Here is a 15,608-nt window from a genome sequence, read left to right on the forward strand (position 1 = left end):
GATGGATCTATATATTGAAAACACACCAGTCAGGTTTGAATGAGCAATTATGCAATATGATTTAAGATTCCATTTACCTGGAATACCATGGTCTCAGTACCTGGATACGTTCAGGTCTCAACACACAAGTTCCATTATTCCATAAATCTCTCCACCTATGGGCCTTGTCATAGCCTTTTTTGATGGTGCTCATTATAAGGATGTGTCAAGTTCTTGAACCGTGTGTCAAGGCCTCTGAACGTATGCAGTTTGGTACATGGGCTGCACCGCAAGCATAGCGTTTATATTGGCCTAGCAACACAGAGATGTCATCAAATAGTCACCTCACATTCAGAGTCATGTGATCATGATATAAAGCTTGTTATAGCCACTAGAAACCAGAAACTAGTTTTCAATGCACAGAGATTGAAGCACCGCAGTTGGACGGGCCATCAGCTCGCTATGTGAAGGTGAGTGCTGCTGAGTATAGGTGCCATGATGTGGTATTCACAGGCTGAACGTTAACATTTTTAGTCCTTTTATGCAGCCCTTTCAGGTAAGAGCTCCGAGATAAAATCATTATACCCTTTGTCCATTTAAGTCACAGCTGCAGCGATTGTCAAGGGAACCCTAAGAATAACAATACTGTTGTCACATTACAACGAAATGGGGACCATTTATTAGCACAGTCACCCAAGCGCCACAGGCTTTTAAATGTGGAAGGTACGAACATTGAGATTTAGCTCTTTCCTAAAAAGACCTCAACATTCTGATAGGCCCCAAATTTAAGTATGGTCCCCATTTTATTCATTATTTTCAGTACCACCTTTGGAGAGAGTACTGAGATGCAATAAGAAAATGACTAGGCAATAATATCAAGAATGCACCTCACCAAAGATTGAAATAAGCAAGTTGAGAGGAGGTAAGAAGTGTTGACTGATTTGAGTTCATATTGGACAATGCATTTGGTCTGAGCAATCGCCTTGATTAGTGACTGTGATTTTGTTGCTTATAAAGAGAGTAACTTCTGTTTTTGCCCATAGGTACAAATAAGTTATGAAATTACAATCTCTTTGTTCACAAATCGCCTGAAAAAGGAAGGTACTTTGTGAGACCTAATGAGTGAACAGAATTTGTTTATTTGTGAGTAAAGATTAACAAAAATTATACATGTTTTATTCAATTTGAAACTTAGTTCTTGATGTGACTTCATGACCTCTTGGTACGTCTTTTTTGTCTTCTTGTGTCCCCTTTTTCGGCCTCTACACTTGTTCCACAGCCTCAATGTGGCTTCTTAGGAGAAAAAAATCTAAATTAATGTTATATCTAACAGTGTTCGTAATATCTGATAATGTTCAAAATGTGTTGATGAGAATGAATGATTTGATAGCATGATTTGCAACTTTATGCATTTATAGATGCAGAATCCAATCGGAGAAAAATGATAATGAACATTTTTTGGTAAAAAATGTCAAACTGCAACTGGTCTCATTGGGTTTTGTGACATGTTAGATTTACAAAGTCTTTCCCATTCGAAATGGGAACTGTACTTCATTATCGTTTCCAAGCACATATAAGACTTACACTGCCTTGTTCAATGCAGCTGATTTAAAAATAGCCTTGATTTTTCTCAATTATGCTGCTATATAAGTTCTGAAGAGAAAACAAATTTAAAAAGAAAAGAAAAAGGAAAAATGTGTATAAGTGGGGTCATCAATCAGTGATGGAAAAAATATAGAGGTGATAAATAATGGCATGACCGTTAGTCAAAAATAGACTGTGTAGTTCTAGCCCAATGGTGTTGCCATCATATCTTATAGCGTTAACTTATCTGAAGTAGAAGAATATCTCTGGGTCTTTCATGAAGCAGATGGATGCGATTGTCCCTGCTTGTTTGGCCGCTAGCAGCATTCCAAAAGATGGCACCCACTATTCTAGAAACAGGCATGTGACTTCATCGCGTCGTAAAACAGCGCAATGTCATCATTTTGCCCACATCTTGTTCATTTACTGCAATTGCAGATGCCGCTAGTAGGAGAAATGCATATGTCATCATCCCGCATGAAAAGGCATTATGTTTTCATTAATTTCACCGCTATTATTCATTTGCAAAATTTGTTCCAAGATGACCGCACATTGGCAGATTGCATGTCAGGAAAGTAGTGACAGTGAAAATTGGAAATGGACATTTTCTTGGGGAAAAAATGAAAATTGAGAGGTTGATTTTCCAATAAATGTATGATAATTTGCACATGAAACCTTTCAGTCATAGTGGAAAATAAATGTCATTGTATATTCTCTACATTCTGATCTCATAATTGAAGATAGGGAGTTGCTGAAGAATAATAAATTATTGGCAATGGAGATTAAAAGTGAATACTAGAGATGTAGATGCAGAAGATAAGGCACATCTGATACAGAAATCCATGCAACATCTTTATAGTCGGTCTTAGTAAAATTAGAATATTTGTGGTGTCAATAAGGGTGTAGGTGTAGCCAATGGTGTCTTGAATATCTAAGTGGATTTCCCTTCCAAATGTGGCTGAGTGCGCTGTTTTACAGAAAGGACCCATATTCATTGTTCTTGATTAAGACCGCTGTGGCAACTGCCCATCAATGTTATCCATTTTGATTCTGACTGTCTCAGTTTCTGAATTCTATTTCCTCCTCGTAAGGTCTCTTTGGTCAATGACAAGCCTAAAAACTTAAGATGCTCAATTCTTTGATTCTGATGTTCTAAATTGTGGTGAATAGCTAATGGATATTGTGTATCCTTATTTTGTATTAAATGTTCCATTATTCTTAGTTTAAGTTTCCTGTTGGTGCTCCCAATGTACCATTTTCCACAGTGACACTTGATTCTATACACTACAAATTTTGTGTTGCAGTTTATGAAGTCATTGATATTCTGTGTGAAGCCATTTAGCAATTGTATCGATTTAGTGTTGTCCATTATTTGTGGACATACTTTGCAACTGCCACATTTGTGGTTCCCAAAAATAGCAGGAATATGCCATATTGATTGGATAGTTTCTGAAGATTTGGGCTTTATTGGTTTCATGTAGCTTGGACTTATAAGTGTTCTGATGGTTGCTACTTTCTGAAATGTTATTGCCAGTTTTTTGTCTAGATAGTGTGGGATCAAGCAGAAGAATATTCCAGTGTTTATTCAGTACCTTTCTCATTTTTAAATGATCAGAACTGTATGTCGTCACACGTCTGATTTTTCTTTCTTCCAATAACTTTCTTGAGGTGTTTTCTTTGTCCACCTGCAGATCTGCTCTGTCCTTTTCAGTGCCTTTAATTTGGCTGTTCTTAGTATCGATGTCTTGTATCCTCTTTCTTTGAATTTATGTTCACTATTGTCTTTTTTTAAAAACTCTTTTTTATTAGTGGTCACATAAAGGCTATTAACACCACAGCACATCTGTTCAACTGTTACAGCAAGAGTAAAATATCTGTTACATTTCACATAGCAATATTATGGCGACAAGTCAGCATCAGTAATCATATTGCATAGGTAGACTCTGAACGGGCCCCAAATGTCCTTAGGTCTGCATGCCGAGGGTCGGGTCAAAACAAACTGTTCCTCTGACTCGTTGACATGTGTCAATTCTTGTAGGAATTGGTTCATGGTGGGCAGAAGAGAACTTTTCCATTTCTGTAAAATACATTTTTTGGCAATAGCGCATGAAATGTTAAATAATCTTCTAATTTTTTCTGACTGCTTGCCAATGTCCCCAAACAAGTACTTCTGGGGAGTCAAATCGGGGGGCACCTCAGTGATTTCTTCCAGCAGCTCACCCACCGCCCTCCAGAATCCCCTCAATCCTGGACAGTCCCAGTACATGTGAAAGGATCCAGCTTGAGGAGCATTACATTTAGGACAAGCGTCATAGGTGTCTGGTGCAAACCTTGCGATTTTGACCGGTGTATAATGTAGCCTGTTCAGGATTTTAAATTTTATCACCCTCAGATCAGCATTAAGCAAGACCTTCTTGGATAACGCACAATATCTGGCCCATTTCTTCTCTTCAATGGGCCCCTGTAAATCAGCTTCCCACTGCTCCTTTATCTGATTCAATGTGGGGGCATGAGCTTGAACAGCTGTATATAGCCTAGAAATCCCCAGGCCGTTTTTAGATGTTACTAACTGCACACATGGATGAGGTGGGGGTTCATCCGGGAAGAGAGGCCACCTCTTCTGGAATGCAGATCGCATACGGTAATATTGCAACGTTTTCAGGGATCCAACCCCCAGTGCCCTCAGAAAAAGACCCAGGTCCACAAAAACACCATTAACAAACATGTCACCCAGTTTCATTTCCCTGTTAGGGTCCCAGGACTCCTGTATGTTAGCGTCATGCGTGGGGGGTATACCTGGGAAGTCCCAAAGCGGTACCTCTGGATTGTAGGGGACCTCCAATCCCAGCCTCTTGAATATAGCCATCCATGCCCTGACTGTACAGCTAAACGGATTATATGCACATGTGTCTTTATACTTTGGACCAAAAATAACTGATTGTATATTCGTGGGATGTGTTGTATGTTCCTCTATCCATGCATGGGGTGTACTGTTCACGTCATTATACCAATATTTCGCAAATTGAGCTTGGGAAACATAATAGTGAAGCTCGAAATGGGGAGCCGCTATCCTTCCAGAGGAATAGGGTTCTGTCATTTTTTCCCAGCTAATCCTAGCTGTCTTACCGTTCCAGAGAAATGTTACCACCATGGATCTGAGCTTGGAGAAGAAGGCCCTGCCCGGCCATATAGGAATATTGACAAATAAGTATAAAAGTTTAGGGAGGACCACCATTTTAAGGATGGCAACACGGCCAGCTAAGGAAATTGGGAGCCGTCCCCAAATCTGAAGCTTGGCGCCTAAGGCCTGCAGGGAGCCCTCATGGTTATCTGCATAGAGTGTGAGCTTGTACCTGGAGACCAGAATCCCGAGGTATCTAATGTGGTCTTCGGACCACTTGAGTTCGCCCGTGTCTGCAGGGCATCGGGTGGCAGGTGTTAGAGGGAATATTTCCGATTTGGACATATTTATAGTATACCCAGAATAGTCTGCAAACCCCTGGATCTCTGTCATGATGGGTGTTATATTTACCTCAGGCTCCCTGATATATAGCAATGTGTCATCCGCGTAGAGCGAGATTAGTTGGGTGGAGCCCTTCATTGTGATCCCTTTGTCTGAGTGTCTAAGACGTACAGCGGCCGCCATATGTTCAATGGTCAATGTGAATAGTAGGGGCGAAAAAGGACACCCCTGTCTGGTCCCCTCTCCAGGAGGAACCCCTCGGAAATGGCTTTATTGGTCAGGACACGAGTCCCAGGTTCTGTATATAGGAGTTTTACGTATCGTATGAAGGTGGGACCCACCCCAAACGCCTCAAGCACCGAAAGGAGATAGACCCACGAGACCGAATCAAACGCTTTTTCAGCGTCAAGGGATAAGGCCACTGCGCTCCCCGCGGGGTCGATCTGTGCCATAATACCAAAGAGTCGTCTGAGGTTTAGGGCTGTAGATCGAGTAGGGACAAACCCGTTCTGGTCGGGATGAACTAGGGTTGGGATTGCTGGCAGAAGGCGATTCGCCAGGACCTTTGCAAAAATGTTAGCATCAGTGTTGATGAGTGACAAGGGCCTGTAGGACGAAACGTCCTGTGGTGGTCGTCTGGGCTTATGGAGTACCATTATTATGGCCTCTCTCATAGTTGAGGGCAACCTGCCGGATTCGAGCGCCTCCTCCCACACTTGTAATAGTATCGGCACGAGTTCCTCACGGAACTCCTTGTAAAACTCAGCACCCAACCCGTCCGACCCCGGTGCACTGCCTGTTGACAGATCCTTGATTGCTTCCACAATCTCTTCCGTCGTTACCGGCTGATCCATCGTTAGGCGCACTTCGTCGGGGAGCCTAGGGAGGGAGAGAGCTTCAAGATAGGTCTTGATTTCTGCGGATGTTTTCTTATCTTGGTTTGAATATAACCGCTTATAGAATTCCATAAATTCCCCGTTAATGTCCTCATCCCAAAGGAGAACCCTTCCCTGTTGCGTGCGTATGCTTGTGATCTGTGTGGGTTGTTTATCGTGTTTAAGTAGGTTGGAGAGCGCCCTGCCAGCCTTGTTGCCCTCCCCGTACCTGCGCGCCCGAATAGGGGCCACCACATATCGGACCTCCCTCAGTGCAAGCTTATCAAACTCCTGGAGATGTGTGTTTATATATCAGCCAGTACTGTCTTGTCTTGCGTATTTGAATATGCTTTCTCGAGTGCATCTAACTTTCCTTCAACAGACGACAGTTCGGACCTCACAGCCTTCAACATACCCGCAGTTCTGGACATCAACAAACCCCTCATCCAAACCTTGAAGGATTCCCACACCATTGAGAATCTGTAAACTGATCCGATATTATTGGACAGAAACTCCGAAATTTCAGCATGGAGTGACTCCACTACCCCGGGGTCACACAACATTCCACCAGACATCCTCCACCTCCTGAAGGGACGTGGGGTGTTCCGGAATAGTAGTTCCAACAATACTGGGGAATGATCTGAGAGAGTGCGGGGCAGGATTTCACATCGCTCAACCGAGGGGGTCATGGGAGTGGAGACCAACCAGTAATCAATCCTGGACTCGGAATCATGCATCGAGGAATAAAACATATATCTTCTACTGCCCGGGTGGACCTCCCTCCATGTATCAACCAGTGAGAGCTGTGCAATGACATGTCTAAGATTCAGTGCTGTCCTGCTTGGGGGTCTCACCACCGTAGAGGATCTATCAAGAACCGGGTCAATGGCCAAGTTGAAGTCCCTACCCCACAAGACACTCGAAACATCCAGTGATATAACCATCTGATATATATCCAAGTAGAAAGCTGGGTCATCGATGTCGGGGCCGTATGTATTGACCAGGAGAAGCACTTGTGTATGAGCGTGATTGAAATAAAATATCAATCAATCAATCAATCCTGCTAAAATACTATACAATTCACTGAAGAAGCGTTGCTGAAGGAACATTATGCTTAAGATGCACTAGTAAAAACCTATAAAATTTACTGACAAAAAACGACGTTAAAAGGACGTTATGGTTAAGTTGCACTAGTAAAATCTATGCAATTCGCTCACACAAAACATTGTTAAAGGGACGTTATGGGTAAGTTGCATTACTAAAAAGCTATGAAGTTCACTGACAAAAAACGTTGTTAAAGGAACAATATGTTTCAGTTGCCCTAAGAAAAACCTTTGTGATGTCATCTTTGATGTCCTGGGTGTTAGTGTTAGCAGTGCACGGTGGCACGAGTTATGGTTGCTTATCTTACCATAACTGCCGAATTTCAGGGGGTTTTCGGTTTTACTTTGAACCATAACGTCCCTTTAACAACGTTTTTTCACTGAATTTCATAGGTTTTTAGTAGCGCAACTTAACCATAACGTCCCTTTAACAAAGTTTATTTTACTGAATATATATATATATATAGCCACAATCCTTTTAAAAATAAATCTAATAACATGGTGCAGGTATGTTGCTGACATTGTTATTATTTGGACATAGAATAAAAATGTTCAGCATCTGAATCAGTCAATTGAATACTCACTTGAAGTTTACAATTACACTGAGTATAGCAGTGGTTAATTTACTCAGAATAACCATTTATATAGAAGAACAATCTTTAAAAGTTAGACCATGCAATAAACTCAAAGACAAGCATGCTTTGTCAAATTACAAATCATTTCATCCAAAATTGTTTAAAGAAAATCTCCCTTATAGATAACAATTTTAAGGATGCACAGAAATGGCACATAGAAAAAAGATTACATAGAGCATGGCAAATATTTAACAAACTTGAACACAAAGGATTTTGAGATGATCCTAATGTGAAAGCACCGAAAAGACAGTGGAACAACAATAGCACATCAGTATCAGAAGGAAAGACGAAAAAGAAAAAATGACAAGCAGTTTGTATTCGTTAGCAACATACCATGTCCTTGAGAATCCAGACAATAGTAAAAACACACTGGAACATTTTAAGTAGTGGCAAGAGCAAAATGGAATGACTTCCATTGTATGAACACCATTATGGCAGAGGGGGTTTATCTACAAATAAGAGGACACTGTCTGTGTGGGAAAACTAAAGAAGTTGACTTTGGTCTTACTGTCAAGGTGTGCCCCCCAGGATCCACATGTACCTGTGGATCTTGACTTTCACCAGTCCAGGATATCTCCAGCACTCATGTCCAAAAGTATGGGAAGGAAGATCACCCCCAGCCCCAGTCTGAATGGTTGGAACTCTGCCAGAGTCCTGGAGCCCTCTCCGAACACCACAGGAATTCACCACCCACATATTAACGTGGTGTCAGGCAGTGGAAATACACTGACCATGTGGGGTGCATTTAAAGGCCCCAAAAAGAAGTCCCATCCACATGAATGGCAGGATTTTAAACACTGAAACAAAAAAGGCATGGCATTTGTTTTTGTTTTTCAAGTAAAATTAAAGAGCCATGTGGAAAGGGGCCTACCTGTCATTAAAAATGGATAAGCAGCATTTTAATTCCCAAAAAAGGAGGAATCAAAGATCCCTGTCACATGGATAACAGGATTTTTAAACATTGAAAACAAAAACGGCCTGCACATGTGTGTGCAAATAAAAAGGGTTTAAAAAAAGGAAAAGTGAAATAAGTATCACTGCTCACAGAAAAGTGTCAGGAGAACAAAACATGATGTGCGGGTTGACCAAAAGCAATGTATTTTATGTTTCACCTACCAAAATTCCAGTGACATTTGAAGAGGCACTTTGTCTTCATGGAAAATGTTAGCCCAAGGCAGACCCTTTTGCTGGCTGTGGACAAAACTTCACAAGGACATCTCTCACTTCCAGCCTGGATGTCACATCTCCTATATAATGACCAACTGCAAAAGAAATATCCTGCTAAAGGTGTCGAAATGCAGTCTTCTCTAGGCCTTCTGGATCTTAAAGCATGGACTTCAAGAAAAGTCTCCCTTGGCTGGAGCACGACTAATATGTATCAAAATGGGGGCACCCACTTCAAAGAGCAAGCTTCCAACACAATGGAGACTGATAAAGTCACAGGCTGACCCAGTGAAAACAAATGGCCGGAAGCAGGAGCAGGACCATTTGTCCCACATGAAGATTCACAATTTATTTCAAAGGCCTTTTTCTCAGCCATCATAAGGCAGATGGGTTACATCTATGTACCATTTTTTATGTAATTTCCAGGCGATTTGGGGGATATAAAATGCATCTTCCTGTGACTCTGGGAACTGTAAGGACCAGTTAATCTAGGTTTCTGGATGATCTGAACATGTTCCAAATGTGAGAGTTGGTGAGTTGGTAGAAATTGAAATTAGGGATATGCTTACTAACTTACATGTTCATAACTGTTATGCTTTTTAGGGAAATGGCAGAAAGGTGCCACATGGCCATGCTACATGATACAGATTTGGTGGTCGGCTTATCTAATTCCCCATGATTAGCAGAGACAGAACATATTTTTAGTATGGCAGTTGTTAGTAAAATTATGATGAAATGGCTAAAAAAAAAAAATACGCCATTTCCTGCGCGATGCCCTGGAACACCAAACTCTCGAGCCGTATATATAAAACAACATCTGGAAGAAGCCTACATATGGGAAGAAGAATACTGGTGGCAAAGAATGATTAACGGACATAACATATCACTGGTCATAGCAACAGCCAAGATCTTGCAGAGTATTGGCCTTGAGCAAGAAACCAGACATAAGTGGAAAGAAATACCAATTTAAACTAATCAGTTTGCAATGAAGTCAAAGGAATACCAAGTAAACAAACTCGGAATTTGGACTTGGAGAGAAACGTCTCATTTTTGTAAAAATTGTTAAGTAACAATTAAATTCAAATAAAAAAACAAAAATTATGAAGTTGTGATACAAAACTAGTTTTTGCCAAAAAGTTGAAAGGAGAACAAAAGATGATGACAAATGGGAATTGCCAGCCATTGCTCCAGACCCCTAAACCAATCCTGACTTGGAGGTAGGATTTGGGAGGAGAGAGAAGGGTAACTGTCCAATCCTAGTGGGAGGGATTATTGCAGGGTACTTCCCCAAAATTGTAAAATTGGTGGTGGAAGGGGGACTGCACTAGGACAGTGGACACACAGACAGAAAAAGGAGAAAGACTAGAGGAGAGAAGAGACAGACCATCAGGAAGGCTGCTGAAACTTACCATCTGACAGCTGTAAGGAGACACCAGGGGAGATTGTTGAGAGTGCATTTGGGTGGAGCTGCTCTAGGAAGGCCTCAAAGCTGGCTGGGTTCTAGAGAGCGGGAGACCATCTTTGAGAGTGGAGTGACCAGACCCCTGCCCCTTCTTTCCAGAGTGTCCTGAGAGTGTCCTGAGATGCAGCTGGCTTTCCTGAACCTTAAACAGATGCTTGCTATGTAAGTAGAACTGAGCACTGGGAAACCAAAAGGTGGAGGAGTTTGCTTGCCTTGAATCCCTTCCCTTTATAGTGGGTGGGGTCGGGGGAGACAAAACTGTGTAGATCCATAGCCTATGTAACCAAAAATATTAATTTAATTACTTCCCCATTTGGCAGAACCCTACGGGGTGAATTGTGTTAAAATTTGAAATTAACAAAGCTCACTTCCCATTGTGCACTAAAAACTATAGCCTATAAATTAATTGAGTAATCCTTGTTGTCCAGCTGACTCCAACTTCTTTAAGGACTTATCTCATCCTTTGGGTTTCACTATCACCCTTTTTACTAATGACATGCAAATATTTTTCTCATTTCCCTCCTTCACCCCTGCCATCTCGGAACGGATTACAAACTGCCTCACTGAAATTCATCGCTAGATGGCTCTGCTATCCCATGCATAATTCTTCACAAATGAAAGTCAACTTTCTCCCAGCTTCCAATGCCATCCATACCCTCTTCTCTCCTTCCTGCCTGACCTTGCTCCCTCACCCAAGGATCGCAAACCTTGGCTAGGCTTTCATATAGAGCCAACGACTGCGACAATTCATCACTACCACTGCCTGTGCTGCTCATATTAACCATCTCGACATTCATAAAATGTGTCCTTTTCTTACTAAGAACTGTACAAAACTCTTATCTCCACTCACGCTTCAACATTGCTCAAGCCAAGTCCTTGGAGATTTTCTCTAATTCTTTCTCCCTCTTGACAAAGTCCTCAACTTTTCTATTGGCACTCTCTGCAACCTACTCAGTTACTCCACTACTTCTACTTAGCAACAACATGTTAGTTGGCTCTCCATGCACAACCGCTCTCTTTCTAAGTTCCTTCTCTGAGTCTACTAAGCTTTACATGGTCTTGCTTCTCAATAACTGTCTGATTTTATCTCTGTTTACTCACCATCTCGTTCCCTACGACCCTCCTCTACTTTGTCCCACAACCTCCTGTATCTCATCTTGCCCCTGCTCCTTAAACCTACACACCTTTAGAGGAGCAGATATACATGTCATCTTTAGTTCCTGCCCCCTCACCTCCGTCATACTAGAACAACAGTAGAAGACCCTATGTGTGACACCATGTATTGTTTCAATACTGCATCAAGTGTATGAGAGACAAAATGCACTCAGACAACCGTATCAAATGTACCCACGAACTGAAAGTGTAGTGGGAGAGTTGCAGGAAGCACTAAGACTTGAGGAGCTGTAAAAAAATCTGACAGCTGCAGAGTGACATCATGAAGGAAAGATACAAGGATGCACTGAAATGATATGCAAAAACCTAAAGCATCAAGATGTAATGGAAGTAACAAGAGTAACATGTAATAAAATATGAAGAAATCATGTGCACCAAAGAAATAAGTGAGAAGAGACGAAGTGAATGTACATACACAGAAACACAAGATAGATGAGACATATAGAAGCTTGCTGCAGTAGAAAACAGAACACAACTCAAGTGACCATGAGAAAAAGGTGGACGCCGGACTTGTGTTGAAACCAATCAAGCTGCCTCAGAGACAGACCAGGGCTGCAGAGTCAGGAGATGCTGGAAAAGCATTGTGTGAGAAATAAAGAGGAGTCTATTGGCTTGGGATCAAGGATGCCACATCAAGGAATAATTAAGGGAAGCGAGTCAAGAGAATGAGCCATGCACGTAAGACATAGTTCTCTTAGATTAAGCAAAGGAGAATGCATCTGCAAGGGCCAAGTACTGGACAGTGAAGGATGCAGAAAGCTTATGTGAGGTAGAGCAACCAAGTCTCCAGAGGCCAATAGGAGTAATGACGCCCAGCCTAATTGAATTAAATAGCATTATATAAAAGGTCGAAATTGACAAAATTGTGGTCTCCTCACACGTGATTCAGAAGTAAAAAACACAGGCTATTCATTAAGCTCTAGACAAAGATAATGGTATACCTGCACTCCCTTAGAAGTCCTAGAGCTGGGAACAGGCTACAAGGTCAACTACAAAGAAGAAGCCTTGGCTTGAGGCCTGAGAGATTATGGACTAATTGGGCAAGTGGGTAGTAGTCTGACGTTGTTCCCTGCAACTGATTTTCATTTTACTTACGTGCTGCTAACCAGCCAAAAGTCCAAGGCTGGGAGAGAATGCCAACCAATCATAGGGGGCTATGTATGAACATGCTATACAATGTTGCACAGGCCAATCTGCTGCTGTTATTCTGCTATAATCTTTATTATATGTATTTAAAGGTGGTTTGAGGTATGCCTACCAGATATGGGGCATCCAGTAACGTTACTAATACTTATGACATACAGGGACATATGTTCCCTTAACCAATCCCTCCCTTCAATAGGTTTTACTGTTTGCCACATAGGATGATGTCATAGATGATGCATCTTGAGGTATAAAGCCTTTGTATAATCAAAAACGTAAGTGTGAGTGCGTGGACTACAATTTGTTGTTCGCCAGATTGTCCTACTTTATTGAGATGATAATAAAGTAGTACTTTGCCATTTTTTTTTGTCTGTCCCGTTATTTGGGTCTGAGGTCATTATTGGTAATTCCATCAAGCACATGAGACACTCCAAGGTGCTTGTGCACATTTTGGTAGCAGTGCGGATTGTTCTGGTCCAGTCGACCTGGGCCCAGATCTAGACTCTCGGACTGTCAATTACTTTTGTCACTAGTCAAAAGATCGTGGAGCTTCCTGTGCAGAGCGGCGCACATGTGAAAAGAATCAGTTGGCAGGTGCCCCTTTGAAGAAATTCCTGTCCGGTCCCTGCAGGTGCCACGAGGACTGAAGGTAAACTGGTTGATTAGGGAAGCGTCGATGCCGAGGGACTCGAGTTGATCCACGGATGTAAGCAGAGCATCGAAAGTGGCAAAATTAAGGGGAGGGACATTATTGTAAATATATCTAACAGGATTTTTGGGGATTGAAAAGAAAAGAAATAGATACCTTGATTTCCGATTCCAAGAGGGGCAGAAGGGTATGCACTAAGGGGCTAATTCATGGAATTTGTGTGCCGAAAAACAGGGATTTGTGCGCCATTCTGCCTGCAAATCCCATTTGTTAAACAGGGATTTGAGGGCAGAATGGCGCACAAATCCCCATTTTCCGGCGCACAAATTCCATGAATCAGCCCCAAAAACTCCAAGCGGGGGTATTATTTAAGGATTCCTGAGGAAAGGCCACAAACTCCAAAATGGGGTAAAAAGTGAGATAAGATACATTTACTAGAGATGGTAAAAGAAGGTGTATGCAAAAAATGTAATGTGCACCTGTGTATGGGGTTATACAAATGTCAATGTAAAACCTTTATTGTGTTTAGGTTAAGATATATTAAACGATAGTAAAAAATTAAGGTGATCATCACATGTTTAAATCAAGAGATTGATGTCAATCAGGAGGATAAAAATCAAAGCAGAATAATAAATAAAGAAGAAATTCCTAAGGTGTCAATAATAAAAGAATGCTACAGCAAGAGTTAATTGAAATTGGAAACAAAGGAATAAAAGGAACATCATTGTATAGATTTTTTTAAATTGGTTAAAAAACTTGGTTTTCTGGTAATGGGTGGCGATTGATGGTGCTTGCCCAAATCAATTAGTGTGGTATATTTGATAAAGTAAATAAAAGAATACAAAATCCAGAAAGTATTGACACTCCCCTTCTAGAGCTATGCAAGACACTGCCAAGATATACACGCAGAATTAGACAGTTAGACAGTAGCACGCTGAGTGGGTCAAATGCATGACCAATAAAACACTCATGCCCTGGCCACAAGAAGGTTCATTATCAAAAACAATACTGCGACATATGACAACATACTTGCATGCTACATATAAAAAGAAGAAGCCACAGGTTTTAGAATTATGGAAGATGTAACAGAGTGAAAAAGAAGATTTGCCTGAAAAGGAGTGGATGCTTAAATAGCATGAAGGGGAGGATGTAACGCCTTCGGCTCCTCTTTTGCCTACTGAAAACAAGACCGCAGACACTGAGGAGCAGGGATTATATCCCTTAAAGGAATTGAAAGAAGCGGCAGGGTATGTTAGTCCGATATACAAGCCCCCCTGCTTATAACAGTGAGGACAATATGGAAGAGGGCAAAAGTAGAGAACGCAAATATATGTCAACACATGATGAAAATAAACAGCGTGATTAGAGAAAGGACAAATAAATAGAGGAAGAAGTAAAGAGACAGAGAGAAACAAAGTACAAGGTCAAGGAAGTCACGATAGTACAGAATGAATGGATGGAAGACAGATATTACTTAAACTAGATGACAAGGGCATTGAATGAGTTGAAGAGAAGCAAGAGAAGAGCGGGAAAAGAGGGAAAGAGAATGCCAAAAAGCATACACGGTAGAGAAGGAAAAAGAGGGAAAGCTAAAAGCGGAATGAAGAAGTTATGAGGAAAGGACAGAAAGGAAGAGACTAGAGGAGAAAAATCGAGAGGAGATAGAAACAGAGAGATCAAAAGTGCATAGGTTGCAAGGACGACAAGAGGAAGAAGAGAAAAGAGAGATGGTGAGAAGGGAAGAAGAGATGAACAGATGTAGGGGACAAAGGGATGATGAAATAGATTATCTATTGAACAGAGGCATGGTGCCGAATGAAGCACGAGAACAATGGGAAGGAGAGAGATGGTCACAACAGCCCCAAAGGGAGCTGCAAGGGATGCAGAGAATCCAAACATGGGCTGATGAGCATGAGGCAGAAGACATAGGAAAAGGATTGGGGATTTATATAGGCAAATGAGGGATAAAGATGGGTATAAAACCAAAGAGAATATCGAAGGGTCTCTATCAAAGGAAACAGGAGGCAGGTCAAATGACGTAATAACAGATGAACATAAGACAGTGTCTTTAGGTAGACTAGATCTTGATGATGTGGAATGAGATGATAGCCAACAAGATGGGGCATAATGATGTCAGACAAAGAAAGGGAAGAAAATGAGAATGTGCGAAGTGAGGGCACATGCGTTTTTTTTCGAAAGATTCAAGTGTAGAAAAAGGGGTACAATGGTCAGACTTAGAGGACCCTAAAGAAAAAACACCAGAACCAACACCATACACTAAGCAACCACAAGTACCATTGTGCTGTGCAGGGGATATATCCCTGCCTTATGTGAGCAGATTAAGGTCACTGCCAGGACAAAGACAAATGGGTGAGACT

The sequence above is a fragment of the Ambystoma mexicanum genome, chromosome 11 (genome assembly GCF_040938575.1).
Source record: "Ambystoma mexicanum isolate Mex_15411 chromosome 11, UKY_AmexF1_1, whole genome shotgun sequence".
NCBI classification, from domain to species: Eukaryota; Metazoa; Chordata; class Amphibia; order Caudata; family Ambystomatidae; genus Ambystoma; species Ambystoma mexicanum.